Raw genomic sequence first — 7,196 nt, 5'->3', positions numbered from 1 at the left:
TTCTAAATATTCTTCCAAGTTAAGAAAGTTAAAAGAAGAAAGTTAAATAGTTCAACAGTATAGTGCATGATAAAAATACTGTTTTTCTCAATCATTATACATTTCCTCTGATTAACAGAAAAAATTAAAATTTTACTAATCTACTTAAAAAAAAATTCGTTCCCATAAGTGTTTTACATGTTACGGGTTTCAAATGTATTGATATGGCTCTAATATGAATCTCATATTAGTGTCAAAATATGAGGTTCATTATGATATTTATTATGAGCTTCATAATGATATCATATCATTTTTACACAGGCGGTTGCTTTCAAAATAAGTTTCTTGAATCAAGATTATTTCTTTTGAATTAAGATAAAAAAACTTTTTTTTTATTAGTTTATACTAAAATTTCATTAGTTTTATCATAAATAATGTAATGTACTGTTTCGTAAGTTGACACAATGTAAATTAATCATAAATTATATAAAAAAAAGGTCTAGAATAAATTAACGTGATAAGAATTTGAATAAACCTCTCAAAGCTTTTGAAGGAAATAATGAATTAGCTTTGAAATTACAGCTGTTGGAAGATTATAAAATAATAAAAACGTCTTTTTTTAATAACTTAACGTATACCGTTCACTGTTTTTTATGATTCTGATATTAATAATTAAGAGATAATAATCTAATAATTGATGAAAGGGTATTTAAATTACAGGAATGCACGTGCACACAGCATGAAAAAGTATCAGGGTAAATCAAATGAAATGAGAAGATGGATGAGATAAATTTGAATTAACCTTGGAGGCTGATGACGAAAAACGAGGAAAAACATAATAGTTTAAAATCAGAGGAATGACATATATAGTTGGAACACATGGTGACCAAAGGGTATTGGAAATCGGACACAAAGGTATCCAACAGAGATAAATAGAACTTAGAGGTCCTCGAGTCCGCCCATCGCGCGAAGGCATATGTACTCAGCAGGAATCAGAAGCAACATCACATCTGTACCGATGACATTTATGATAAAAAGACTTTTTTAATCGATTATAAAAATCAAATTTAGTCCTCGAGATTGGACTTTTGAACGGGTCTCATCCAATTTGCCGTTTTTAATTCGGATTTGTCCGCATAGTAGACGCCAACAGTGGAGAAGAAAGTGTAAACGAAGAAAACAGTGAGAAGAATGTGATAGATAAGGAGGGTGACTGAAAAGACAGTTTTAAGCTTGCACGAAGAGCTAACCCCTCGTGACATGGTCCCGCAGTTTATTTAACAGCGCCCTGGGCATCAGTAAATACTGGGTTAGCGAATTGGCCCCGGGGCGAGACCGAATGATAGTTAACGTACCGCTAAACGCCATTGGAGGACGAAAGTCGTCCTCTCTGCCGCTGTTTCATCTCCCCTCTTCTTTGTGTCCTCTCGCCCCTAGCCCCTACCTCTTCATCCCTCTTTTCCGACTCCCTTTTGCCTCTATAGTACCACGCTTGTCTCTCTCGTTATATTGCTAGAGCGCGAGGGGACGAAATTTAATTTTGTGCTTTTTGTACAGCGCGAAATCACTGGGGCGACATAACACGACAGCCACCGCGTTCCGCGTCATCGTCCCCTCGGGAATGCATATACTTCTATTGTTGTCTACTTGTCCTCCTTAACTCGCAATTTTGGTCTTTGTCAACACTTAAAAATTGAGTTGACTAATTTTATAAACTTATACTAAAAAATTCTCTTCTATTACACGATATTATGACTTAAATTGATGTTTAGAATATATTAAAAGATAACATAAAATCAAATAACTTTTTACTCGTAATTATTCTTATTTTATGGAGAAATTTATCTGCTTCTACTGTAACACTGAGAAGATGTGAAGCTAAAAATACTCTCAACTAAACTTAAGGAAAATCCCAAAGTGTAACAAGGCGTACATCGAGAATGCTTTAAGAAATAGAATTTTCAAAAATTTAAACCGCCACACATATAATTTGAATTATTTTGATAGTAAAATTGAATTATTCAAATAATTGAATTATTCTATTGTATTAGGTAAATTGAGGTTATTATAATAATAATTATTGTTCTTTATCATATATACACTAGGGTGGGCCGAAAATCCCCTTTTTTAGAATTTCGTTTAGTAATAGCAAAAATATTGTTTATTAAGTTATAAAAAAATTTTGTGTGAAAGGAAAAAATTTTTGGTCAACATCTCAGGCTCGCCGATTGCAGTCAAAGATAAAAATGCTCAAAAAATTTTTTCATCAACTTATTTTAATCGGAAATTTTACGCTCTACAAAAAAGGTTTTTACACAAAATTACGTAGGACCCATAGATTCAGAGATAATACCAATTTTAGTATCAAAATAGTAGATTTTCGCCATTAAAATAATCTTGTTAGTTTGAAATCTATTTATAAGTTCTCCATTCGACATAAAATTAAATTTTCTATCAAAATGTTTCTTTGTAAAATTTTGTACGAGTGATAATTATTAAAATTATTCCAATTTTTGTTCAAAAAGTGACATTTTCGATAGTAAATGAATTATATCTTAGTATAAAATGTAATCAAATTCTTATCAGTTTCAGTAATCAGTCCTATGTCTAATAGAGTCGATATTACAACGGCTGCAGTGGCGCGAGCACTTAAGTTATACCTTTGGCTGGTAAGAGCAGTTTCTTTGAATTCAATTCTATTTTGACTTTGAACGAGATTAAAATCCATGTTTCTTCTTTGTCTGTAGCTTAGTTCATACAATGAAATTGTTTTTCGACGAAGTACTGTTAATGGAAGAAGTCGATTTTTGAGAAAAATTTATTTCACTGAATGATGAATTAGAAGGTAAGTCTGAAGACACCAAATTTTGGTTTAAATCTGAGATACTACGAGGTAAACGTTCTGTATATTCATCATTAGGCTCTGGGATGTACAAAAATTGTTGAGAGATTTTTCGTAAGCGTGTAATTCTCTGATCTGCGAGAAATTCATGTTGAGTGACAGGTATTTTTTTTTCTTCTGGACAATTACAGATACTGAATTCAATACATTTACAAGAGCTTACATCGAATAGTTTTTTTGAATCAGTCCTGTAATCATTAATTTTTTGCTGTCCAGATCACGAAGAATGGCAATTATTAATCACTATTTTTTTAGCTTTCAAATATTTTTCATTTTGAGCAATTAGTAATTGGATAATTCGTTTAGTTGAAACTGTTGGGACAGTAATCATAGAGAATAACTTCTCTACGTCTGTAGCTACAATACTTGCAATTTCAGAAAGTGATGGCTCAAATTGATTTTCGTTTTTTCTTCCTTGTCTTAGGTAATTACAATACCTCGGAATGTCTTCCTTGCTTGGAAGATGATCCTTGGGTAATTTCTCTGGCTCTCCAAATATAGAACACGCTGACATTTTGAGAAAGTGCTTTGTACTACTGTTAATAAAATCAGTATGGAGAAACAATATTAGAAATTTGCAGCCGATGTTCAAATTGATAATTAAGAAATTCCATAAAGTATACTTACAAAACAACAAGAAAATAATAATAATTTGGGGACAGTTATTTTCTTAACGTAAGTCCCAATTTAAGGAAACTATTGAACTTAACACAAAATGTCGGGAAACTTTTTTTTAAGGTTATGTATTGTAATGAAAAGTATTTGAAGATAAAAAAGAAATTTATAGGACAATATAGAACGCCATCTGTTGGCAATCGCTAAGACAAACGGATTGCTCTCTTTGCAGAGTCTACTCTAGCGCTAGTAGTGGATGTACCGTAAACGAAACTTTGAAAATTGTCATACTAATTTTTATCGGAAATTTGTAATTATTATAAAAAATATTAAAGGCACGTGATTCTATATAAAAACTTTTTTTTTAGAAAATTTAATTTTGAAGACAATAATTGATTTATTAATCATTTTATATCAAGATATAATTCATTTACTATCGAAAATGTCACTTTTTGAACAAAAATTGGAATAATTTTAATAATTATCACTCGTACAAAATTTTACAAAGAAACATTTTGATAGAAAATTTAATTTTATGTCGAATGGAGAACTTATAAATAGATTTCAAACTAACAAGATTATTTTAATGGCGAAAATCTACTATTTTGATACTAAAATTGGTATTATCTCTGAATCTATGGGTCCTACGTAATTTTGTGTAAAAACCTTTTTTGTAGAGCGTAAAATTTCCGATTAAAATAAGTTGATGAAAAAATTTTTTGAGCATTTTTATCTTTGACTGCAATCGGCGAGCCTGAGATGTTGACCAAAAATTTTTTCCTTTCACACAAAATTTTTTTATAACTTAATAAACAATATTTTTGCTATTACTAAACGAAATTTTAAAAAAGCGGATTTTCGGCCCACCCTAATATACACTACTCACGGTAATTTTTTGCACTCAAAACGATTTTTTACAACTCTCGTTCCTATGATTCAATATTTGTTCGTTGTGTGGCAGACAGAGTAACTCTGTCTTGTGATAGTTGACTAAACTATAGAATTCCTTCGCATTAAGCGTTAAAGTTAGCTGAGTATAAGTTTACACGCACTTGAGCATGCAGGGAAAAAATTTTCTGTTATAACCGTATACTCATTATAGACTAAATTTAAGTTATTTCTACTTCTTCAATTGAATTATAAAGTGCTTAGATTAATACCTGAGATTACATAAATAAAATTTGAGTTTCTCTGACTGACATTTGGAAGATTCAATTTTATTTAAATAAAATTTACACGGACGAAAAAATTAACTTGGCTTAAGAGAAAAAATTTTGTATCAAGAAAATCACTTTGAAGAATTTTATTGTCTTGAATCAATCAGAAAAGAAAGAATTTTCCAAAAATATTGCAATATTAGAGTAAGTTCAAATAATAGCATTGGTTTAATTAAACTTGGCATACTTTTTCTTTCGGTAATCACCTCGAACGAGTTTGAAGATAAACAAAATCGGTCGATTAGTTCCGAAATGCGCTGTTATGCAGGTATTTCCATCAAATAACTTTTGAATGGCTAAAGTACACTCGTATTTATGTGAAACTTAATGCTGATAAAATAAGCTTCAATTTACATTATTCACTTTTTGTGACAAAATTTTCACCCCCTTAACTATAAGTTGAACTTGACTGACCAAAGAACTCAAAAAATTTATATAGCATTGAGAAATCTACCTCCATTTCGGATGCCGAATGGCCTTTTCTATCAGCCCAAGATCGTTTGTAAAAAATAATTAAGGTTCAACACTTTGGTTCAAACAGAATGTTCGATAAACTTAAATTAACATTAGCAAGTATTGTTCATTAAACCCTTTTTTATTCCGATAAATAACAATAAGTAGCATGTATAATAGAACTATTTTGATAACCATTTCAACAAAGTTATTTGAATTTATCAAATAATCTTATTTTCAAATATTTTATCTTAACTGTTACATCTAGTATTCTTGAAATCTTTATTCTGTACGAGTTTTTGTGTACGTCAGTTAATATTATTGAGATTATATTATAATAATTGAGAATTATATGAGTACAATTTTGTGGTAGAGCGAGTTACGTACGGTATACTTCACCCTTAACAATCGTTTAAATCTCTAGTAAGTCAGCTTTGCATTGAACCCCAATGTAACCTTATACTATTAATATTATATTATATACACGAGAAATAAGAATTGGGAATCGCAGAATCAGAAATATCGTAATTTAATTTTATTTGGAATATTAAACATTGAGTTAGTAAATTTGTTTGACAGTCAATAAATAAAATATTAAAGCCACATTCATCTTAGGTACAGAAATTCGTTTTGCATTAAAATAATGGATTAAGAACCTATTATTTCTAACTTTTTAAGATTAATTGTATCTTTTATTCATTAGCAAAAGTTGCATCGTTTGCGATAAAATTGAAATGAGTATTTTCAATTAATCAACACTGACAAGAGTAGTATTGATTCACTAAAAAAATACGCTGAAAAATCTTCTCGGTAAAACACCAATGAAAATACGAATTGTGTTTTTAACTGAACTTTTTACATTTTTTATAGTATCATTGAATATTATTAATAGAAGAGAACAATTATTTAATAAAGCAACGTAGCTTAGAAAAGTCTATAAAAAAATAAAATATTGAATAAAAATAATCCAAAACAACGTGTGCTTATAAGCATAAATATATTTATACCAAATTAAACCAATAGTCATCATTTTTTAAGATATTTTGATTTATAATCACATTCACATTTACAAAACAAAATAAATAAATAAACAACTGATGTTTATCGCGAAATTCCAATCTATTTATAACTACTTATAGTCTGTGTATTGTAGAACGCAGACGTGCTTTTACATTGGCATTTTTATTGTGTTATTTGTGAACGATATTTTGGTTTCCTGATATAGATAATTATCTTATACTGTACTCTTAATTTCGGACTCTTTCTGAAATAATAATTTCTTACTCTCATTATCAGAGAAATTTTATATTTAAAAAAAAACGGTGATTATTTTTGATTTAGGTTAGATTTAGTTTAGCTGCTTTAATTAGAAATTTACGTGTGCCACCATCTTACGGATTGTGCTAGAATGTCTATGTGATGTGGACTGTGTCTGAAGGGCATTCGTGAGCCTACGTCAGCTGTACAAACAAATGCTGTTTGTAAACATTACTTTCATGACACATGAGTAAAGGTGCGATGTGGTTTATCAACTAAGTCACGTGCGGCAACTAAGGTTCATGATTATTGCCCAGCTTGTGTTGTTGATGTCTCACCGATATTAAAAGAAATTAGTGAAAAGCTGAATAAAATAGATGATGTAGATAAGAATGTTGTTAATTTTGGAGAAAAGCTCGACAATTAAGTTGACAATGGCACCAACCGCGATGAAATCGGTTCAACCGTTCAAAAGTTATAAGTGGTTTACATACTTATCTTACACACACACACACACACACACACACACACACACACACACACACACACACACACACACACACACACACACACACACACACACACACACACACACACACACACACACACACACACACACACACACACATACACACACACACACACATACACACACACACACACATTCAGGAAAACAACAATAGTGAAAACGGGCCTCATGCCCAACAAGCAGCGATTGAAGCAAGCGCTGAAATGAAGCGGTCGCAAGCGTTTGAACGCCTTGAAAAGCTGAC

The sequence above is a fragment of the Cotesia glomerata genome, linkage group LG7 (genome assembly GCF_020080835.1).
Source record: "Cotesia glomerata isolate CgM1 linkage group LG7, MPM_Cglom_v2.3, whole genome shotgun sequence".
NCBI classification, from domain to species: domain Eukaryota; kingdom Metazoa; phylum Arthropoda; class Insecta; order Hymenoptera; family Braconidae; genus Cotesia; species Cotesia glomerata.
This window is presented reverse-complemented; position numbering follows the sequence as displayed.